Source organism: Calonectris borealis, chromosome 2 (assembly GCF_964195595.1).
Source record: "Calonectris borealis chromosome 2, bCalBor7.hap1.2, whole genome shotgun sequence".
Lineage (NCBI taxonomy): Eukaryota > Metazoa > Chordata > Aves > Procellariiformes > Procellariidae > Calonectris > Calonectris borealis.
This window is the reverse complement of record NC_134313.1, coordinates 140,488,122-140,510,257: the sequence shown is the minus strand read 5'-3', so window position 1 is coordinate 140,510,257 and position 22,136 is coordinate 140,488,122. Positions and strand designations below refer to the sequence as shown.

The window sequence follows — 22,136 nt, the reverse complement described above, 5'->3', positions numbered from 1 at the left end:
TGTCCCTAAATATCACAGATTGACTAAAAATCATGCTATTTTAGAGAAAAGAATCTTTCATCTCCTAGTCAGAAATTAATCTTTCCAACTTTTATCATTGTAGGATTTATGCTCAAACTATATATACACATAAGTTGCAGAAGAAAAGAACATTTTTCTGCTGCCATGATTACTTTTTTAGTCAAAGCTAACTCACTCAAAGATAGATTCACTTATGATGAACTGTACAGTTTCACAATCAATTTTTTTACTTGAGAGACAATCTAAGTGCACAACAGCAAGTTAGCTATTATTGCCTAGAGACAATTTTCTTTACTCAGACATATTTATAACTGGAACAAAAATATAAAGCTGAAACTCTCTACATTTAATTTAGACAAACTGCAGTTTACTGTTCTCCACATAAGAACCATGTCTGCTTTCTTAGTCTGCTTGTAGGACTGCTTTATGCAGATTATAGCTCTATCTATAAATAGTGTCTCAGTTAAGCAAAGATAATTGCTATTGATTAAAAGAAGTTTCAAATTTTCTGTAAGAAGTATCAAAGAGTTGATAGAAAAGAGACAAACTAATATTCCGCCTGGAATTCCTCCATGTCTAAAAAGTCGTAAGTAGTAGAAACTAAACACACCTTTCCGCCACAGTAAACATTCATTCTCCACTGCTAGCGAGGGACTTCACAACCGTCATGGTTCCACAGCATGCTAAAGCAATACCACGGGGACAGGTAACTTCTGTGCAGCGAATTCAGAAGAAACCTACAAATAAGCAGATAAAAAGTCAGAAGGCAAAAATTATTCAAATTACCCATATGAGTTTCCCTGATGATTCACTAAGGAGAGGGTACTGACGGACAGTGTGTTGTGATGCTCTGTGTACAACCAATAATAAATTCAGCATTAATATCTCTGTATATCCAAGAACATATGACAATAAGCATATTTTAATGGCTCCCCCATTTCAAAGCTGGCTGTGCCCCACATAGCCCTGGGTGCTTTCTAATTTCCCTGAATAGCCCAATATTTAACAATCCATAGCATAATCATGTCTGGAAGGTCATTCCACACATTTTTTGTTTCTGTGAAAAATTGCTGCCAGCCATCTGTTTTGAACCTTTTCTCCTCCCATTCTTTTTTTCCATTTATGCCATCTGATCACATTACTTACATCCATCTCAAAGTTCTAATTTAAGAGGACATTCCTCTGAATCATAGCTTACTCTTGGCCATACTTTTCCAAATATATTGAAAGAGATCTTTATTTTCAGTCTGAAGATATTTAAAAAACAAAAAAATTAAATACAATCTGTTACCTGTCAGCTATTACTACCCCAAATGATTAAGATAAAATCTTTACAGAAGCTTATTAAAATCAAAAAAGTCCAACTTTTTGACAAATGAATCGGCCCAGGCAACCAATTGATATAAACGTAATCCAATATACTAAGTACAGCACATTGGCACCAAGTAATGAACAGGACACGCAGAATGATTCTGCATTTATACAATCACACCTCCAAGTTTCCTTAGCTAGGAGAAATATGCCACCTAAACAGAAAAAAATCATAACTGTTAGCCATTCTTTTCTCCTCCATTTGCTCTATGTCCCAATTCTTTTTTTGGAGTTCAGGAAAATCCTCAGCCTTATTGCTAATGTAACCTCCCTCTTCTGTCTTATGAAAGTCACAGAAGAGCAGAACAAGTCCAATATAAGAAGACAGACCACAATAAGGACCACTTTTTCCTTAGTTGCACCCATGTTTGCCTACACTGAGAAAATTCTAGGATTATACCTAATCTCATTTGAGATCTTCCTACCCTGTTTTAGCTTGTACTGTTAAAAAAACCAAGAAATAAATAAATCAGGGTCAGCAACTTATATGTAGTGAAAACTTCATGCAAAGAAGTTTTGACATAATCTAGATCTTATTGTACAAAGTGTTTCCCTCCACATTTAAGCTGTAACATTATGGTTTTATATTTACTGTAAAAGAACTGCAGTAACAAGAGGCAATTGTCCTTTGCACCCTCATGATAGTGGATAAGACTTTTTATTTAAGATTATATTAAGATTTTATTTGAAATCCCACATTCCAAAATCATTTTACATTTTTCTTCACGAGGAAAATTCAAAATAAGGAGCTGTCTGGTATTATCAGAAAGCAATGCTAGTCTGTATATTAGTATATACAGACCAGCAGTATATAGTGGCATATGCCACCACTGCCCAAGTTGGGGATTTGGAGCAAGCAGCCCATTGCAAAACAGAATGAAATATCCTTTTGAGGTTTATTTTACTTTATTGGCAATATGAGTTGGGTACCTCCATTCAGCAGTAAATCTCTCTCAGTAATACAAAGTAGTGGAAATTGATCTTCCTGGGCTTTTAGACTTCTTTGAACACATTGTACTGGTTTTGGCTGGGACAGAGTTCATTTTCTTCACAGTAGCTCATATGGTGCTATGTTTTGGACCTGAGATGAAAACAATGTTGGTAATACAGGGATGTTTTAGCTATTGCTGAGCAGTGCTTACACAGAGTCAAGGCCTTTTCTGCTCCACACCCCACCCCACCAGCGAGCAGGCTGGGGGTGCACAAGAAGTTGGGAGGGGACACAGCTGGGACAGCTGACCCCAACTGACCAAAGGGATATCCCATACCATATGACGTCATGCTCAGCATATAAAGCTGGGGGAAGAAGAAGGAAGGGGGGGAAGTTCAGAGTGATGGCGTTTGTCCTCCCAAGTAACCGTTACACGTCATGGAGCCCTGCTTTCCTGGAGATGGCTGAACACCTGCCTGCCGATGGGAAGCAGTGAATGAATTCCTTGGTTTGCTTTGCTTGTGCGCGCAGCTTTTGCTTTCCCTATTAAACTGTCTTTATCTCAACCCACGAGTTTTCTCACTTTTGCCCTTCTGATTCTCTCCCTCCCTAGGGGGAGTGAGCGAGCGGCTGCGTGGGGCAGAGCTGCCCACTGGGATTAAACCACAACACACATTTACTCTAATTCAGAGAATTTTAGACCAAGATCTATGGCCGCAATTAGAAACTCTAATATGCAGATATTCAGATGAGGCAATAGGGAGGAAATCTCATCCACATGCTAATGTTTATTTTTTATCCACATAAATGGCAGCCATTTAAAGTAAACACCCCAAGAGTTTCACACAAGCACCACAAAAGAGCCCATTATATACAAAAAAGTTAATTTGAGTAACACACACAGAATGGTCAAAAGCAACAAACTTCTCTGAACTGTTTAAAATGAAGCCAATTTCAGCCACTTGATAAAGCAAGTTTATCATGAGGCTGATATTTCACATTCAGCTTTCAGCTTGAAGCAAATTTTTATAGCCTGAAGAATGGAATTATAATAAAATGCTGACAAACCCTTACCATACAAAATAGTTTCTGCTAGAGGGTGGATTGCCTATTCTTGACATTTTGAAATAAATGAATTTACATTTAAGGAATGAGATAAAGTTCACATTCAGTAACTGTAATTCTTTATGGCTTTTTCTATTTGATAGATGTGAAATAAATATCAACAAGACAAAGTTCAGATTCTTCTCCCTTCCTAAGTTCAAAGCTGAAATGCTTCAGACTTCAACCCTAAGGCCAATTAGGTCTATCAAGCCTTGCATGACAGCAGGATTTAAAAGACAGAAGTATCCGTTGCAAAAGCAGAAAGACACATGTTGCTGTGACTCAATTACAACCCTTATGACTTAAGTGCATCTCCAACGATATAATGCAACAGACAGTTGATGTAGATGTTCTCCCTCCTCCTGTCACGTAATTGAGTTTAAGTTTATTAAAAAAAACCAAAACTAGTTCTGAGCCTTCCACTAATAAATAGTGGTGCCACAAACAGCATTCAGAAGAAACACATACGCAGTGAGGGGCTGTCATTTGCTGTCATTTACCTCAAGAATCTGCAAGAGATTGCACAAGGAAACATCATGACACCAATCCAGCACCCAAAACTTAAAACCAAGAATATGAATCCTGTTATTTGACTTGCAAACAGAAACCTGACTATTAAAATTAGAATGCCAGAAGTATCTCAGTTGACTATTCTAATATATAGAAGATCATGAGTTAAAATGAATGTTTTAAAGACAGACCTAAACAACAGACAATTTTCTGATCAGTGTAGCAATTTCAGTTACTAAAAGATATAAACCCAGGAAACAGGGATCTTCCTCAAACTTTTTTAAAGTAGCCTTGATGTGATGACCTCCTGTTAACGAGAGGACACATTTTTCTCATTCCTTGGCAAAAGTTACAGCTTAGCATATGTAGAAGTGTCTTTTTTGTTTTAGTTGTGCTCGTTACCTTTGTGATCATTTTATATGAAATTTCCTGTAAACTACAAAAAGAATTCATTACACGATTTTGCTGACAGCTAATAGACTGTAAAACTACCACTATTTTCACTGTTTTTGATTTGCTCTTTTTTTTTTATTCATCATTTGATAAACCTCATTTTCAATAAGAACATAGTCTTTCAATATTTGTTTGAATCATATCTGCTCATTTCCAAAACAAATGGTCACTGCCAGGCAGTTCTTTTCCATACAGATTTTTTTCCCCCCATGTACATTTCAGTTTTGAAAATATTTATTTTCAGAATACCTCATTCAATCACAACTGTTATACCAATAATACTATTAATGGCACATTTTTGCATTCTGTAATTTCTATGTAGATCCATTAAATAGTCCTAGATTATAATATCTAGTGTTTTCACTTTCCGTAGAGTTCAACTGTATGAATACATACAGTTCATGCAATTCATTTTCAGATAACTAGCCCCTCTTCACAAAAATTGTAATTTTCTAATGTAAAATATGACCACACACACAGAGAGCATTTTTGATAGTTCATTTTTTCCTTTTCCTCTTGGATGTAACAGAGTTGGAAATTTTTTCATTACACTTGGGAGTACTATGTGAGATGTTTCCACGCCTTTGGAAACATGATCTGTAACACGCATCACATAACGAAAAAAAAAATTTAATCGACAGAACATAAAAAGTTATATGTGCTAGACCTTACAAGCTCATTGGAAGAACCATTTATGCAATTAAACCCAAACTGAAGTATAAAGTCAGATCTTAAACTCCTAATTTTGAATATGTAATCCTGTCTTGATATTATGTGTCTCAGATATGTTAGTAGTCCAAATCCACGTAAGATCTTTTCTCTCCTTGCTGTGTTTTTTCTGACATTTACATGTATCAAATAGACCCATCTGCAAATACACTTTTTATCGTTAACACAGGATGAAGGAGTATTTTTACAACTGTACATTTTGTAAGCCACAGATATATCAGAACAGAATAATAATAAGCTCAAAGATACCAATTTTACAAAGAGGCTTACATTAAATAACTGAATTTGAATCACAGAATTCCTACAATAGCTATAAACGTTTTGGCACTGGAAGGTTTTCTTCAGATTTATTTACACAGTCCATGGGCCCAAGCAGGCTTTTACATGGACATAACTGCTGCCATATCTAAGCGTCTTTAAATGACATTAAAATGAAAAATAATAAATTTTTTAAAATCCATTATGAAATATTCTATTTTGTAGAGATACCAGTTCATCTTAACAGACAGAAATATTAACAGACAGCAGGGCAGATGGGTGAAGGTGTTAGGTGAATGATTAAAAAGGTAATACAAAGCAAACGCTATGTTTCAAGTATTGCAAGGTCCTGATGCAACTACTGGAAGTAAACTCAAAGGAAGAAATGAGTTTTTGCCCACGATCTTCACATGGGAAGGGGATGGGGATTTTTATTTCTAGCCTTCATAGTGATATTATTTGACTCCTGCCACTATGCAGAGAATTTCCATTTCTATAATTTACAGCACACTGTGCCCTTTGCCTACTTGTTTAAATAAAATGAGTAAAATACTTCCCCATATGAAAATAAGATCTGCCTTTTTTATTATTATTTGGAGGCATTTATAGCTGGCAGAGGGGGATAAAGTGAGTGACACCAGTGTGAAAATTTACACATATCACCATGCCAATTACTTTAAGGGTCAACATACATAAAGGAAAAAGGCAATCATCCAACTTCTGCTTCAGCATTTACACAGAGTGTTTCATTGCAACTCTCCTTTTCCTCTGCCTTTGCTATACTTAACCAGAATGAAGATATGAAATATTTAATTATCATACCTTTTCATTTCCTCACATCATTACAATTCCAGATCACTATCTAGTCTGCTTTGTATCTGGTTTTGATGCCAACTGAATGCCTGGCTTCAGGAAAGAGCAAAACAACTCCTGTGGGACTTTACCTAATGATTCTTTCACATTATACTTCAGGGATTGACACAAATGGAAAAAGTCCTGGAGATTGTCCTCCATAAAATACCACTCATGGCATTGCGATTTGAATGCAATTTGGAATTCACCAAGGACTTGGACCATAATTTATATTTGCAAAATATATGTTAATTAATTCTAATGACATTAAAATAATCTCCCATTTTGGTGCTATCATACAGCAAACAGAAATGAATCAAAAGCAATACATTCTTACTAGATTTTATTTCATAGTACATATAAAAGCACCTTACATGATTAAATTTCACAATAATATTCCACAAGAAGAAAAGATTAAAACAAGCTCTTCTATAGAACATGAAAATCAGTCACTTGAACTCACGCAAAAAATAAATAAATTAGTTTTCACATATAAATGTCGTGTTCTCAATAATATCTAAAACAAATTTGCTTTAAGATATGGTTATTAGTAGATAGAGTACCATTACTCAATTTGTATTTGGATCCCATTTCCTTCTAGATTCAAGGGATTCAACAAATTACTAATTAACATTACCTACAATTATTTTTATGTTACTTGATCTTTTTAAGATCTAACTGAAGAGATAATGAAGGGTTAAATGTTGACATGTGGCTATACTTAGCATCAATTAGGTATGCATACACACAGATACAGCTTAACGAAGCAGTCTCCTAACAATATTGTTATCAGACCAAGTGCAGTCTCTGTTATCATTGAGCCATTAGCAGATTGCTGCAAATTTATAATCTCAAAGGGCGTTTAAAAGTTAATAACAACACATTACAGTTGTGTCCATGTCACAAAAGTCCCGGTACTCTTTGTTGTTCAATTCACATTTCGTGATAGCACTTTAAAATGAAGATAGTCACTACAAATCATCCTTAAGTTGAGTATTACCCTCCTGAGCGCTTACTTCAACAAGACCTCCATATCATTCAGAAGAAAAATTCACAAAATTTTCATTGTCAGTTTTCTAAGTGATTTGACTGACACCTGTGTGTAGAGGGCTTAATGGTTTTCCTGTGCACAGAACTGCAAGTACAAAACCTATGTAAACCTGGAAAACATATGCTCATTAAGCGCTAAACTAAAATATTCCAATCCGTTATGCTCTGTAAACTGAGAGTAGGTTTTTTAAACAACATACAGGGATTTAACTACAGAATTCATTAAAGTGAGTTGCAAGTCATACAGCTAAAATTTACTGCCACAGAAAAAAAAGCTATCTTTAGAACACATCTAATAAAATTTAAGTATGAGCTGTGGTGCCTGAATATTTTAAATAGTCATCAGAGACAAAAATTTTTGTGAGGCTGCAGCATAAAGCTGAAGGAAAAACACAGAGCTATATGATGCCTGTGTCTAGCAATCATGGTAATATATTATACTCATCTTATAAGTGTCTAATTACTGATGTTCTGTCTTTTATTTAATTTATTTTCACTACCTAAACTGTCTCTAAAGTACCTATCTGCATTTGCATTTTAATGAATAATAATTGATATTTATTCAGCACATTCTATTTGCATCTTAGAGGTTCATTTACAGACTAATATTTCTTATTACCTAAAACAAACTATTCATAGATTTGGGAATTACTAGCAAGCAAGAAAGACACTGTGGATAGCATTATAATTTGGTCAACCTGTTGGCCTCAGCTTTAGCTTTTGCTTTGCAGTAGGTGTCAGTGGTGGTTGGGGACGCCTGGACTTTAGGAAGTTGCACTGCAGTTCCAGGGAGATGAAGAATTAAAGAGAATGCTCACTGAGATGTCTAAAGGAAGATTTTAATTTATGCCGTTCTTGCCGAAGTTCTGTAAATCACCCAGGAGAAACAAGTAGTAATCACTGCTTTCCACAATGATACTGATAGTAAAGAAAATATTGGAGCATATTGTGATCAAAAAGAAAAAAAAAAAATTGGATACCCAGGCTTGTATAAGTTTATGAACTGGACTGACTGGTATATATTGTGCCTTAACCATGCTAGTCCAACTAAGAGCAGTGAAAAGGTTCAGCATTAATTCCAGAAAGTGCTTCCCACCTGGGTTAGTTTATTTGATTTCTGATTTTGACAGTTACAATTCAGTAGTCACTCCACTTTGTTCGGCGTTCTTTACAATAAAAAAATTAATAAAAACCAAACTTTATTGCTATAGTAAATATGATTACATAGTTTACAGCTGTGGATATCCACAATATAAAGAAACAAACCTACACAAGCACAGAAATGACATTTCGATTTCATATTCATGACTGGTTCTCTGGCAGATCAGGTTTAAATGTCAAGCTTCTGTGAAGAGATTCCCCCCGACATTAATCTCTCTCGCCCATACATTCTTCTCAGGAAATTTATATTCCAGCATCTTAGAAAGTACTTTGTATTCTTCTCTTATATATCTCCTTATTTCCTGGGATAATGCTGAGCCTAATCTAAACCAAGCACTCATGCAATGGGCTGCCCTGAATTCTAACACTGTCAAGTGAAAGCTGCACTCTCTTAACACTACTGTCTTCTGATTAACCTTTTATCATACACAGAATCTATCTAAAAATAGGCATAAGGTAGATACCTAAGCTAACCTCCTAGGCAATGCAGCTTAAGGATGAAGGAAGTCACTCTCCAAGCAGACATCTAGAATAAATGAAACACACCCTAAAGTGCTTCTTCGTCTCCTCCAGCTGTAAGTGGAGCTCATGCTAACTCAACTATACACACCGACACTGTAGACAGTGAAAACAGATCCCTCCTTATGAAAGAGAGTAACAAACATTATAAATTTTGAAAGAATTAGCAATATTTACATACACATTTTGCAAAGGCATTCTGCCTTAATATTCTGCCTTAATAAGGTAGGGGATAGCACCTTAAAGCCTAAAGCCAAAACCATAATCTAGTCGAGAAAGGCATTACAAATATTTTTAAGAGACTTGGGGAAGATGAGGAAAAGTATTACCATATGATGTCCAGTGGTATAAACTCTGGGAATAAGGATCATCCAAAAAGAAAGCTACAATCAAGCCATGTTATCCCTGGTTAGAGAAAATGAAGGTTCTCAAACAACCTGCTCTAGAGATTTCCTTTAAATATAGGAACAGAGAAAGCATAGCTCTCAGATGATTTCAGGTCACGCTGACCAAACTCAAAAGGTAGATAAGGCACTGGAGCTGATAAGGAGGTTGATTACTGTTCAGTGTAATGTTAAAACAACTTGTAGTTCTACATTTTTGTAACTTGGCTCTATTCTTACAAATCTAGGTTTTTAAATAAATATTCTTATATCCAAATATCTTGTCTAGTGATGATCCCAATACATCATTCCGTCAGATAAAGCAAGACTCAAGGAAGGACCATCAGTGCCCACCATCAAAGAGGTGGTGTAGAGTCCCCACCTAGAGTTCCCTGCCTGGCAACCCACTCTACTATAGCAAAGGCAAACAAGAAGAGTTACTATGCTGGGGCTAACTTAGTAAGTGTAAGCCTATAGTGTTTTGGCAAGAAGCTACATACAGGGAAGAGAGCCTACATCAGTCCCTTTCTCACTTGCTTAAAGTTTATTTTTTATTGTCTGCAAGCTGGTATGTTTTGCTGGAACCTTAACTGTTACATTTCTTGCTATGTCCTATGAAGAGGTTAAAAACTGAAGAATTACAGACTTAAAAATTTTTGTGATGTTTAAGCATAACTGTGTTAGCAACCTCTGGCTTACCTAAATAATTTTTGTGACAGAAAAAGCTAAGGGAAAGAAGAATTTTTGTTGCAGCACAGCATTCTTTTAAAAATCCTAGGCTATTAACAATATTAATAACTTTCCCATCTAATTATTTTTAAATAAGTGAGGAAATAAGTGAAGATAGGTCCATAGTGTTTCAAATATTTCAAATCACATAGCTAATAACGAAAGAGAGATAAAAGAAATAAGATCAGAGTACACAGCAGATTTAAAGAAAGCATATAATCATTGCATAGCATGAGATAGCCTCTGGGCTGCAATCAGTCAGGAACCCCTTATAAAATTATTATGGTGATACAATGGACTGTTTCTGGTTCAAAAAGTAAGAGTACTAGCACTGAGTGAAGTCCTTGCCCCATTTGATCTTAATAAAGGATTAAGGCAGAGAGATACATGGTCCCCTACGGCCGGATCCCTACGGCGTAGCATGGTAGTTCTGGGAAACCAGTTTCATTGCTGCAGAGTTTTCAGGATGGGCCTGCAGCAACTTTTTTGATCTGCTGGTAACTCTGCTAACATAAGAAAGCAAGAACATATGATAAAGACCATGATGTCCGGAGACTTGAAGAGAAATGGGACGAGATTACTAAAGATAAGCCAAATATATCCTTGTAAGCTGACAAAACTGGTCTTAAACTAGCCAGCTAAACTTGATAACCATGAATACCAATGAATCTGAACATTTAGATGCAATGGAACATTAAGCCTAAAAACAGTGACAAAGAAAAAAGGTTAAATCACATTTCTTAAGCTGTCAGCAGTTACTGAGAAAGACTGATTTCTGATGTACAAGACCATTATATTGCTTATTCCTTTCTACAGAAGTGGGACACAATCACTTATCTCCAGAGGAAAAATGCATTTTAAAACATTAAATTTGAAATAACGATGTGAATTTCCCAGTAAAGGGAATAACATAGAGCTAAAAAGAATATGTGATAGGAAGTATAAATAGACATGCGGATAGAAAGAAAACTGGGCGGATCTCAGTGGGCAGGGAAATGTCAAGGTCAACTAAGTTCATTGAAACATCCTACAGCAGGCTTCCCATGCAAATCCAACATTAAGAAGAAAAAGAAATAACCTGTGAAATACTAAGGGCTACGATTCAAAATGGTAAAAATACACAAGTTGCATGAAGACATTTGAGCAACATAAGAGTGGCCAAGAGCTCTGAGTGCCCAGAAATCTGGCAGGAGCTGGAGGAACACTTAAGACTGGAGAAGCAGAAAAGGGATGTAGTACTGAAAAGACAAAAAAGAATCAACCAACACTAAGACAGACAAATTTATGATCTATAAATATTTTCATGTGCAGTTCCAATTAAATGCATTTGTTTAAAATATGAAGTACTGAAGTCCAGTCTAGAACAGTGCTGGGCAGAGAATTTCTCTCCATATACATCAAATTCTTATGTTTTCTTGAAGTAAAAAAAAAAAAAAAATTAAATAAGAAAAAACAGAAACATTACTTTGAAATTCCAGACACGGCAGACTTTTTCACGTTTTGTAATTGAATGGATGCATACTTTACAAACAAAAACAATTCCCTCTTCCTTTTTCCCAACTCTTCTCCTTCCCATGTGCCAAAAAAAAAAGGAAACCCAAAGCCTTAACTACTGCATAGATCATTTCTAAAAAAACCCTTTGAAATAAGTGGTCAAAAACCATATGCACTGCTTTTACCACAAACTGGCTTTTTTTCCCATATTCTTTCATCCTTCCTTCTACACGCTGTGATTTTTTTCATTTGGAGATTTGCATGTTGCGATGCCTTGTTTATTGATTGACATTGCTCAGAAAAAAAAAATCTATCGGCATTGAAGAACATTAATTTAATCTTCACTTAAGCATTCTTTGTGTTTCATTGTGGTGGAAACTTATTACCTTTTTTTCACGCACAACTGCACTTAATCCCAAGCAACATATACAGGAGATGGTAGCTGAGATCATTATAATGAAAACGTTTTAAACAGTTGGTTTCCACACTCTCATTCAGCCAAACTCCAGGGAAACAGCATACAAAAAATGTGAACTACTTCTTCAGTGAAAAAAAAAAACAACCAACAATCCCACTGATTGACAAGCATTTTAATCTAAGGATTTTTAATTCTCAAACATTGAATTCTATCAAATGATCACATTATTCTGCAAGTTTTTGGTGCATACTTTTGTATCTAACTTTCTCCCATTTTTACTTTTGACGATATTCACTAAAAATAAAATTTAAAAAGCCGATTCATATTTCTAGTATGTTGACTTGATGCTTAACAGAAACCACCAGTAACTATTCACCCAGGCCAGTATCTGGAGATACAAACTGAAACAAATGTTCATCTTGGATGCTATTTGAAAAGGGCAAGTTTTTAAACAGATTTTAAAAGAAAATTAAATTTTATATTTCAGTCCATATTGCTTGCATCACTTCAAAAAAACACACACAAAACACTTCAGTTTATCAGGTTGTAACACCAGTTTCTGAATACAAGGACTCAGGGATATGCAATATCCATACCTGTACAAGAAAATAAAAAGAAACAAAAAATTACCACCTTTCAGCATGGGCTACAATTCAGGGAGCACAACAGTGACCACTTGCTTCTAGACCTGGTGTGTGCAGTCTGAGAAACATCCAGGAATACAGCATCAACTCCATCTCCACCATGTCACAACTTGTCCCTTACAGAAAAAGTGCTAAACTACAAGCACAGAGGTAGCACGACTTCTCTCAAGGATGCAGGACTTAAGATGTAATTCTCCAAGTCTCCTGCAGTGCATGAAATAGAATTTCTCAGATCATTGAATATATATACCTGTACTTTTAAAGTATTAGTTGCTGAATAAATAGGTTGAAAACAAGATTTTAATATTCATTTTGACCATTGTTCCTTTCAGAATCCATGGGTTTCCTTATTCCTGTCATGAGTACAGTCTCTAAGCATCTCCCCATAGTATAGTATATGAAAACCACCCATCATCTTTGTTCCCTTGTCCTCTTCCTCTGGAGAAGAAATGTAGGCAGTGGAGGCTTGTTCTAAGTAGTGCTAAATGTATCCTTCCGGAGTTATGATGGCCTCAAGACCTAAGTGAGGCAAGGTTGGTGGTACAGGTAGTATCTTTTTCCCTCCAAACTGGCTGGGGAGGAGAAAATAAATAATAAAAATCAGTCCCTTATCAGACACAGATGCAGCAAACTTCAGAGCTAATTGCAATATGTTGTTCTAGGAAGGCATTTCTGTTTATGTTGTGATTTTTATAATCATATACTTCTCTGTGCTGTTAGGTTATAGAAAACAAGGTAAAAAAAATGTATTTCTGCCTATTTAAGAAAAGCGTGGGTCTGTGATTGCCGTTAGTTCTTGTCTGTGTAACCATTTCAGACTCACCATGAGGAATTTTTATCTTCAAGGCAGGGAAGCTCAATATTTACTGTGCAGAGCCCTGTTGTGCCAAAGGAACAAAGCGCAGACAGTAGCTAAACAACAAAACCAACAGTGACTGCAGTTCAATTTATCTATAAATAAACGGGTTTGGTTAGTTCAAAAATCCTTGTAAGAAACTTAGAGAAAATTAAGAATAAACATGCTGTTTTCACAGTTTGAAGAGGGAATAACCTTTTTGTTCTTTTAGTCCTTTCCGTGCCTGAAGACAATATTTCGCCTCACTTTTTAATCCAGCAAACAAAGCTAAATTTTTTTTATAACATAATCATATAATCAAGGACAAACTCCCAAACTGCCATTTATTTTCTAAAATGTCCCAAAAATGATATTTAAAAGAATTATTTCGCACCTCTTTAGGAATAGCAGCTAGTATTTCTCAAGATATATGGTCACTTCTACCAAGTCCTCCAATATGAACTTGCTAAATAAATTGACCACTCTAAGTGAACATCTAGACCAGATGCTAGCTGAGCTTGTAGAAATTCAATTTTATAAGTCATTAAACTTCATATAGTGTTCTATTTTATTTATATAAAAGTAAGTAAAATATGAAACCGTTTTTGAATGTGTGGCTTAACAACAGACTACGACAGTTTGATGTACATCTGGAAGCCGGTTAGTGTGGGATGTGCAAAATAAAACAATTACAAAAAATTGTTGATCAAGGGTCATTTGGTTCTATTGTTCTATTAAAAGAAATGACTGTTGAAGTTACTAGAAATTGTTACAGAACCCTATAATCTGTGCAAATGCTCAGGCCAAATCATAACTGTGACACAGTGGTGCGTGTTTTCACAAAAGCAAAATGACGTAGAAAGTCATTGCAAGGACATTTCTTTTTTAATGTCTAAAATGGCCTCTTGTGATTCCTGGAGCTGAATGAGCCTAGACAGGGTGTAAATAAGCGCAAAATCCTACCTCATGTCACTGTGATTGACTACTACAGAGGAAAAGAAAAAAAAAACAACAAGCCTTCAGTAGAAATAGATGTGTGTTATCTGAGCTTCATAGGAAAAGCCCTTCTGAAGCATGATTAGGACACATGATATATGCTCACCACAGAGTGTGACAAGTCTTATGCCCTACATATTCACCTCAGTGCACCGTTCCTAGAGATAAACAGCGATTTCTATTTCACTGAGGAGGAATCCAGCACATACATGGGCACGTTCTGGACAGGCTGAAAATACTGAGCACATGCACTTCTTTGCAAAAGCAGCAGGACCCAAACTTCCAAGCTACTTCTCCATCTAATGTGCTAAACATCAGGAATTTCAGAGAAAAAAAATCATTACAGAGCTTACAGAGACTCAGGGAACCTAAAGCTGTTAGGCATGTATGTGTGTGTGTGTGTGTATATACATATATATACACCCCCATACATATACATATAGATATATACATACAAACAACTGTATGCATCACTCGTATGTAACTTTTACCTTTGCCTTGCTTATTTAAATAGGCCAGATGTTCAGCCTTGATCTGGAAATAAGCATCCCACAAACTCTACGTAAGACTGACCAAAGTCTCTCCCAGAGGGTGTCTCAGGTTCTCAGGGGCCTGTTTTTATCCTGTTTGAAAATCTTTGCTCTCAATTTTATTTGAAACCCAAAGTCTTTTGTTTGGTCTCTTTCTAGGGAAAGTTCCACCATTCCAAGGGGGCATCTTCTCCCAGTGTGTCAGGCAGGCATTGTGCAGCTAAACTGGAGAACGAATGCATGCACTCCATTCTGGAGTATGGCAGATACATCAGTGTGAAGGTATTATTTACACTTTCAATGCAAAACCAGCTCACAGCTCATGTTTGAATCGAATAGAATAGACTAGACTATTTCAGTTGGAAGGGACCTACAACGATCATCTAGTCCAACTGCCTGACCAATTCAGGGCTGACCAAGTTAAAGTATGTTATTAAGGACATTGTCCAAATGCCTTTTAAACATTGACAGGCTTGGGGCTTTGACCACCTCTCTAGGAAGCCTGTTCCCGTGTTTGACCACCCTCTTGGTAAAGAAATGCTTGATTTAATTGAGAGTTCAAAAAACAAAATAATGTGGTAATAAATTAGGTACGTACGATACCACTGGAAATAATGAAAACATTTAGCTACTTCAAGTAAATAAAGTGTGAAGTAGGTCTTATGCATGGCCAGTTTATCACATACCTTAGTTACTGTCAAGTTTTTATATTTGATACTGCTTCATGGCATTTACACGGACATTTCCTTCTGTACCATGTAGAACATGCCAAATATTTCTAATTCATTTTCAAACCCAAGACTACCAACTAATCCTGGAAGGCAAAGACAATTTAGGGCCTCCTAAGGGCAACATATTCTTTCACTCTCAGCTGTTTCCTTCTCAGGAAAGCCATCTCACAGAAATCCATGTAGCTTTTTTACTAGATACTACATAGATGATGCACAGTAAATCAAAGGACAACACAGAAGCTCTAGATGCGCTGAAGCAGCTACCTAACATCTCCTAAAGTGGAGCCATCTTCTGCAAAAGGAATTCCTGTCACAAGACGTTAATGCCTCCCTGGAAGTTTCTAATCCATTAAGATCTTGGCACTAACATTCAGAATCAACTGTACAAAAGGCCAGATTGTGTTTTATGAGCTCCCGTAAGAGTTGTATTCCCCTGGAACAACGGAGATCAAAGTCCAGACTGATTCGCATGAGAGCTTGCTCAAGGAGATTTGGCCAGTTTGGGCCATTTTTTGACAATACTGAATATTCACTAAAGCAGAGGGCAAGAGTGACTATCCCAGCTGTAATTAGCTAACCTCTTAGTAGTATCTTGTGCTGCAGAATGCTTCAATGAAGGCAAGTAACTATTAACAGAAAATTTTTTTTTCCCCTAGTCTATGCAAGGAGAACTATGGATCCAAGTCCTCTGGACAAAAGGAGAAGATAAATACTAGGCTTATCGCTAAAGAAAATGTCTGAGCCATTGGTCTACCTGGTAAATTTGAAAGCAAGAAGGGATGTTCCTCTAGTTCTTCAGTTTCCTGCCATCTACAACAAGTGCACCAAGCTGAAAGATGATGTCATTTATACTTTGGATAAATCTACAAAGCAAACATGAAATTAAAAATTATTTTGGTTGTCCCAAAATACCACCTTGAACAAAACACACTATTAGCCATAAAAAGAAGTTAATGACCTTTAAACAGGAACCACAAATTCCATTTCTTCAAAACCACTTCTGAATTAAGACCCGGGTATCAAGAAGCTTTCAACTTCTTTCACCCATTTCAGTCAAAACATGGTCTTGTTTTACTGTTATGTACAACAAAGACACAATTATCAAACTACTTGCACCACAGTTCAGTTCTCTTGTATTGAATTGTTGGCCAGGATTCCCAAAACCCGTGGAGGCTTTCATTCCACAACCATTGTGCACAGAGATAAATCTAATACTAAATAGGTCTTGTTGACACTGGAATCATTCTTGCAGATTCTCTCCTTCAACACAACCTCACTTGCTTTAACAGGTTTTTTTAAGTCTTCCAATGATGACTTCATATATGCATTGTAAGTGGCCTAACAACAAATTGTCATGGTAATTACCTCTCAGAAAGCACAAATATCTCACACAACATGTCTTCAGATTAGGCTTCTGTACGTATAGTTTTAACACCTGTCTTCCATTTTCATAACATTCTTATTTACACAACAGTCATATTTTGTTTAACATTCTTAGATTAGGATCTTCTACAAGAAATACTATATAAAGGAATGAGCATATGGAATACTAGGGCACAAGAAAAGCATATAAAACCAGATGTTTACATCTAAAACCACATAGTTCAAGTATTAGTAAAAAAGAAGCCTGAAAGACTCATATTAGTACTTTGAAATTTGGGTGAGAAAATTCTACCACATCCAGTGCATCTGCAATTTTTACAGTTTCTTAACAAACTGCTAATTCCAAGAACAGAGGTTCCAAACAAGTGTTGGAAAAGTAACATTACCTTAAAGTGCAAGGAATTAAAATGTATTTTCTCCTTGTCAGAATATAAATTTAGGCTAAAGGTCGTCTTTTTCTCTCCCTAGGGAAGGCTTAGAAATGCTTATTGTCCCATTTTACTCTACGAAATTTAGCCCATAGCAATTTGCTTCTATTATGGTGGATACCTAGTATTGCTCACATATTTGGCCTAGATTACTTACTTTACCGGAATTCCTTTCAAGAATTAACTGATCGGTATGAGCATACAGTCTTACTCTGGCCACAGAATTAACATAGTCACCCGATCCAATTCTCCCAGTGAGAAGGTTTTTTGTTGAGTATACAAAGGACTTTATAAACAATTCACCACGCATGAAAAAAAAACCCATAATGTTCATTTTCATTACACACATCCTTGTGCTTTCATGAAAGGAGTGAATAATATATTAGACTATTATTCTCAATGAAAGAATATATGCTAATAGAGCATACTAAAATTCTGATCTCTACTGTATCCATGCGATCCTGCTGAGTGCACTGAAGCTGACTGAACAACTATAGACATACAGTTTGGCTCATGGAGGGTATTCACACTGTCTAGCTAAGATATATAACGTAAGTAAATCTCCTCTAGGGTGCAAGCCAAGAGTATCTCCATTAAAAATTAGGTTCTTGTCTTCAAATATAGTAGCTAAAGTAAATATGAGATGCGGGTGATCATAGAATCATAGAATCATACAATCATACAGGTTGGAAAAGACCTCTAAGATCATCGTGTCCAACCGTCAACCCAACACACCATGTCCACTAAACCATGTTCCCTGATGAGAACAGCTCTCAAAATCACTGTGGAAAAAAAAACCTGTTATTTGAGGTTGGTTATAGTCAAGGATCACAACAAAAAAAATTATTAGCCAACTTGCACTTAGATATGCCTGTAAGATGATTTCAATAGTTTTGTGGTGAAATCAAACCTCAAATGAAATAATCAGTTTCAATGGCAGGAGAGTGTGCTTGGATTTTATCTATCTTTTCTTTTATTTCACATGAATGATTGTAATTTCTATTCAGTTTTTTCATCCTTGTAATCTATAACCCCATAACATGACATACATCATGTTACCAAAAATAGTTGAGAGGTAACAGAAAATAAATTTTACTCACAGATAACCATTCACTAATCTCTTAAATGATAGGCATCTCCTATTCACACAGATTATGTAGAAGGGGGAAACAGTAAATTCTATCTTACAAAATGTAATAGAAAATGTGACATGAATTTGTCACAGGATCTGCAACAGCCCCAGACCAATCTTGTCAAAATTCCTTCAGCTATTTAGAAAACTCGAGGCAATTTTCAAACACCCTAGAGCATGACTGTATCCTTATATTACTTCTCTACTAAGTGAAATCATTAGTGAAGACAAAGTCTTCATATGCATGTAAAACTAATTTTTAAAATAATAAGAAAAAAATCCACAATACCATAATTTCCATTTAAAAATTCCAAATGCTTTCCTTTTTTTCTTTTACAGATTGCCTACCATTACAAATGTACACAGTCCATTTACACAAAATGCTACATTACTTTAACTTATTCAGTGAGAGCACTGACAAATTTATTGATTGGTAAACATGAGATTCCAAGTCAACCTTCTTACCATCCAACGGGCAACTAATGACAACTGAGTAACAAAATGTTTTGAGTTACTGTACCAGTGGCACATGGTTCTATACATACATTGTATTTAACTCAATTTCACCATCTTCCCACTATCTTGATCAAGGAAGGAATAAATACCAAAGCTAGCTACATAATTCAGTTCCTTCATATTATTTAGGGCTTAATATATCATGCACATAACCATGTTATCTGACACTCTTCCAGGGAAGGGAACACAATGCAACACAGATAACTCTAATATTTTCCATTGAGAAATGTGTTTATCTGTGTAGATCTCTGGCTTTCCAATCGAGGGTCAGGGAACACCCCCAGAGTGACAAGCCACCAGGGAGCAGAGCAAGGACCACATCCAGGAAGAGATGGCTGGGGCCAGGCACGGCGAAACCAGAGGAAGCCCACAGCTGCTCAGACCCACGGTGCTACTTTTGTACATTTTCAGAAGGTTGCCAGGACAGTCGCAGCTGTGAAGACCTGAGAGGCGACGACGTGGCTTTTGGCAGCCACTGGTGCCTCGGCCCTTGTTCAGCTCTCCTAGATGGGGCCTCTCGCTGCAGCGTCGCCCCGAACCCCAGCCCTGGGGTCAAGTGGCTTCCTGCTAGAGCGCTCAAGGTCACGGGTATCAGGCACAGACACAACGGCAGGGCCAACAAATAAACAGTTTTCAAGCTGGAAAGGCTGTGCTGTATTTGAAGAGTATTGGAAACTTGCTGAACAAACGCTCCCAGTAGAAGCAATCCTTATGAAGTTATTCCCAAGTTACACGCAGCAAAACAGTCCACCCCGGATGCGCATTTATCATATAACCAAACATCTGAATTGGACTAAAAAAATCTACACGACTAACAAAACTAAGCTAAGGTAGTAACTCACAAATTAGTATTAACATGATGCAATACACAGACTTGCTTTCCATCTCCACTTGTGTTTTATAAAGATAAGTCCAGACATAGAATAAGGAATTAAAATTTGCGAGTAAACCGTTTAATACTGTAGTTAGCTAGGAAACACACACACACACAAATATGCACACGCACGCACTTTCTCGTCCTAAAGATGATTGTATAAAAGCATTAGGATCATAAAACAGTTTCTCCTTGTGTGTTTTGGTTTTAGTCACTCTATAATAGCTAAGGAGAAAACACCTTTATCTCAAGGCTTAAAAAAGAAAGTTGTGTTATACACATTCTATCACACTGATAGATTAAGAAATGCTCTGTACATATCATTTTTTTTTTTACTATACTGCAGAAAAGATTTAGTAAAGATTTAATTACAAAAATGGTTTTGGCATGATACTCCTCATTAAGGTAAGAAGCTTTGCCAGTTTGAAAATCTTGTATTTGTCAGCTGGCACTAGATAACTTGCGAAACACCCACCAATCACAGCACGATCATTAAGTCACTCGTTGTTCCAGGGCACACAAAATCCTGCTGAATGTACTCTGAGTGTAATGTTCTACAGCCAATAACTTTAATTGACACTTAAAATGACAACATTACTCTACATTAACCAAAAACCAAGCTAGCAGTCTTGCTATCTTGTTCTGAACACCGTGTGTTTAATGTTTCTTTTAGAAAGTTTAATTTCAACTTGCCTTGTTTATATACATAATTACTAATATTTGGTGATATTACTGATGCAGGTGCCAAGAAAATGAGACAGGTTGTGCTAAGATATAACCCAGGTCTCTGTACAGAGTGTTCAGCTATTGGTCAGCATCACAAAATTGGTTAAAAATTTCTACCTTGGGCTCTGGAAACCTTAACCATTCTAGTTCTGTATTTAATCCATAAAGTCTTACAGGAACAGCTCAATCCAGACTCAGAACAGGTACCCACAGAAATGTTAAACTATACTTGTTATTCTGAAACATGTAGGAACACATGAAAAAAAAATTATTTTTGTCTCTGATCTATAAGCACAACACAGATTAACTTCAGGGCATGCATGTCAGTGCAAAGTACTACTGCAATCAGAATCTAGATCAATGCAAACAGCTCTTCACAACAGCACTCAGCAAGATGAAAGATCAAAAGACTAACAAAAGATGCCATAGCCAAAACTCAAGACAGCAGCAATGTGAACTTCAAGCAATAATTGGATCTACAGCAACTTGAACACAGGAGCTGGACACATCCTATGGGAGGAAAACATAACCAAGCTTTGTGTGTGATATTTGTGCAGTACATTAATCAATCATGCCACTAGGTATTAACATATAAGACAGATATATGAACTTTACAATCCCATTGTTCTTATTGTTTTTAAACTCTTGAACAAAAAGGTTTGAGAATACAAATCAACTCTAAAGTATAGAATTTGTAAAGTCTCAGTTTGGAGAAATATTCTTATGTCTTAGTTTAATCACGATAGCCAAAAAAATCTCATTATTTTTAGTATCCATGCCATGTTATCTAATACCTCTCTGTCCAATGAGAGAAATAATTATGAATCTTCTGCTTTTATGCATAGTACAGTTTGGAAGTTTAATTTTCTAAATCAAACTACTCAACTACTCTTAATGTTTTCACATCAGTCTTGTGCTTGATAGCCTGGTAAAGAAAGAAATTATGCAAAAGTTTCAACATGACACTCCGTGCCTTTTAAAAAAGGTATTATATTGGGATTTTCAAAGGCCCAGAATTCCTGTCTGCCATTAAGAACTTGGACAGACTGGGGAAATAAAAATCTGTTTTATGTATCTATAACAAGGAATTAATCTATCACATGAAGGAAATCCAAGACTTGGTATCTAAGATTTCTCCAAGAGCTACCTCACATGTGAAGTCCCCATAGGACCAAACTGACACACTAGTTGTGAATTGTTGGAATATGCTCTTAGTCATTTTAAAGTCATGAGGAATGTGAATGACACAAAAGGTGCTATTTAAAGAACAAGTAGATACAAATGCTTAAGAACAAATTCAGGATAACAGGAAATTTTAAAACTTGCATTTTGTCCCAAGCCGGAGAAAATTTGTTCAT

At 36.2% G+C, this 22,136-nt stretch overlaps 1 protein-coding gene across 2 annotated transcripts in view; it reads right to left on the bottom strand.

Moving 5' to 3' along the window:
* Nucleotides 1-22,136, bottom strand: part of THSD7A (thrombospondin type 1 domain containing 7A) — a 293,689-nt gene that overhangs the window by 243,499 nt on the left and 28,054 nt on the right. For both annotated transcript variants that reach the window (XM_075143672.1, XM_075143673.1), the window contains exon 2: nt 632-758. The gene's annotated coding sequence lies outside the window, so the exon portion shown is untranslated. The remainder of the gene's footprint in view (nt 1-631; nt 759-22,136) is intronic.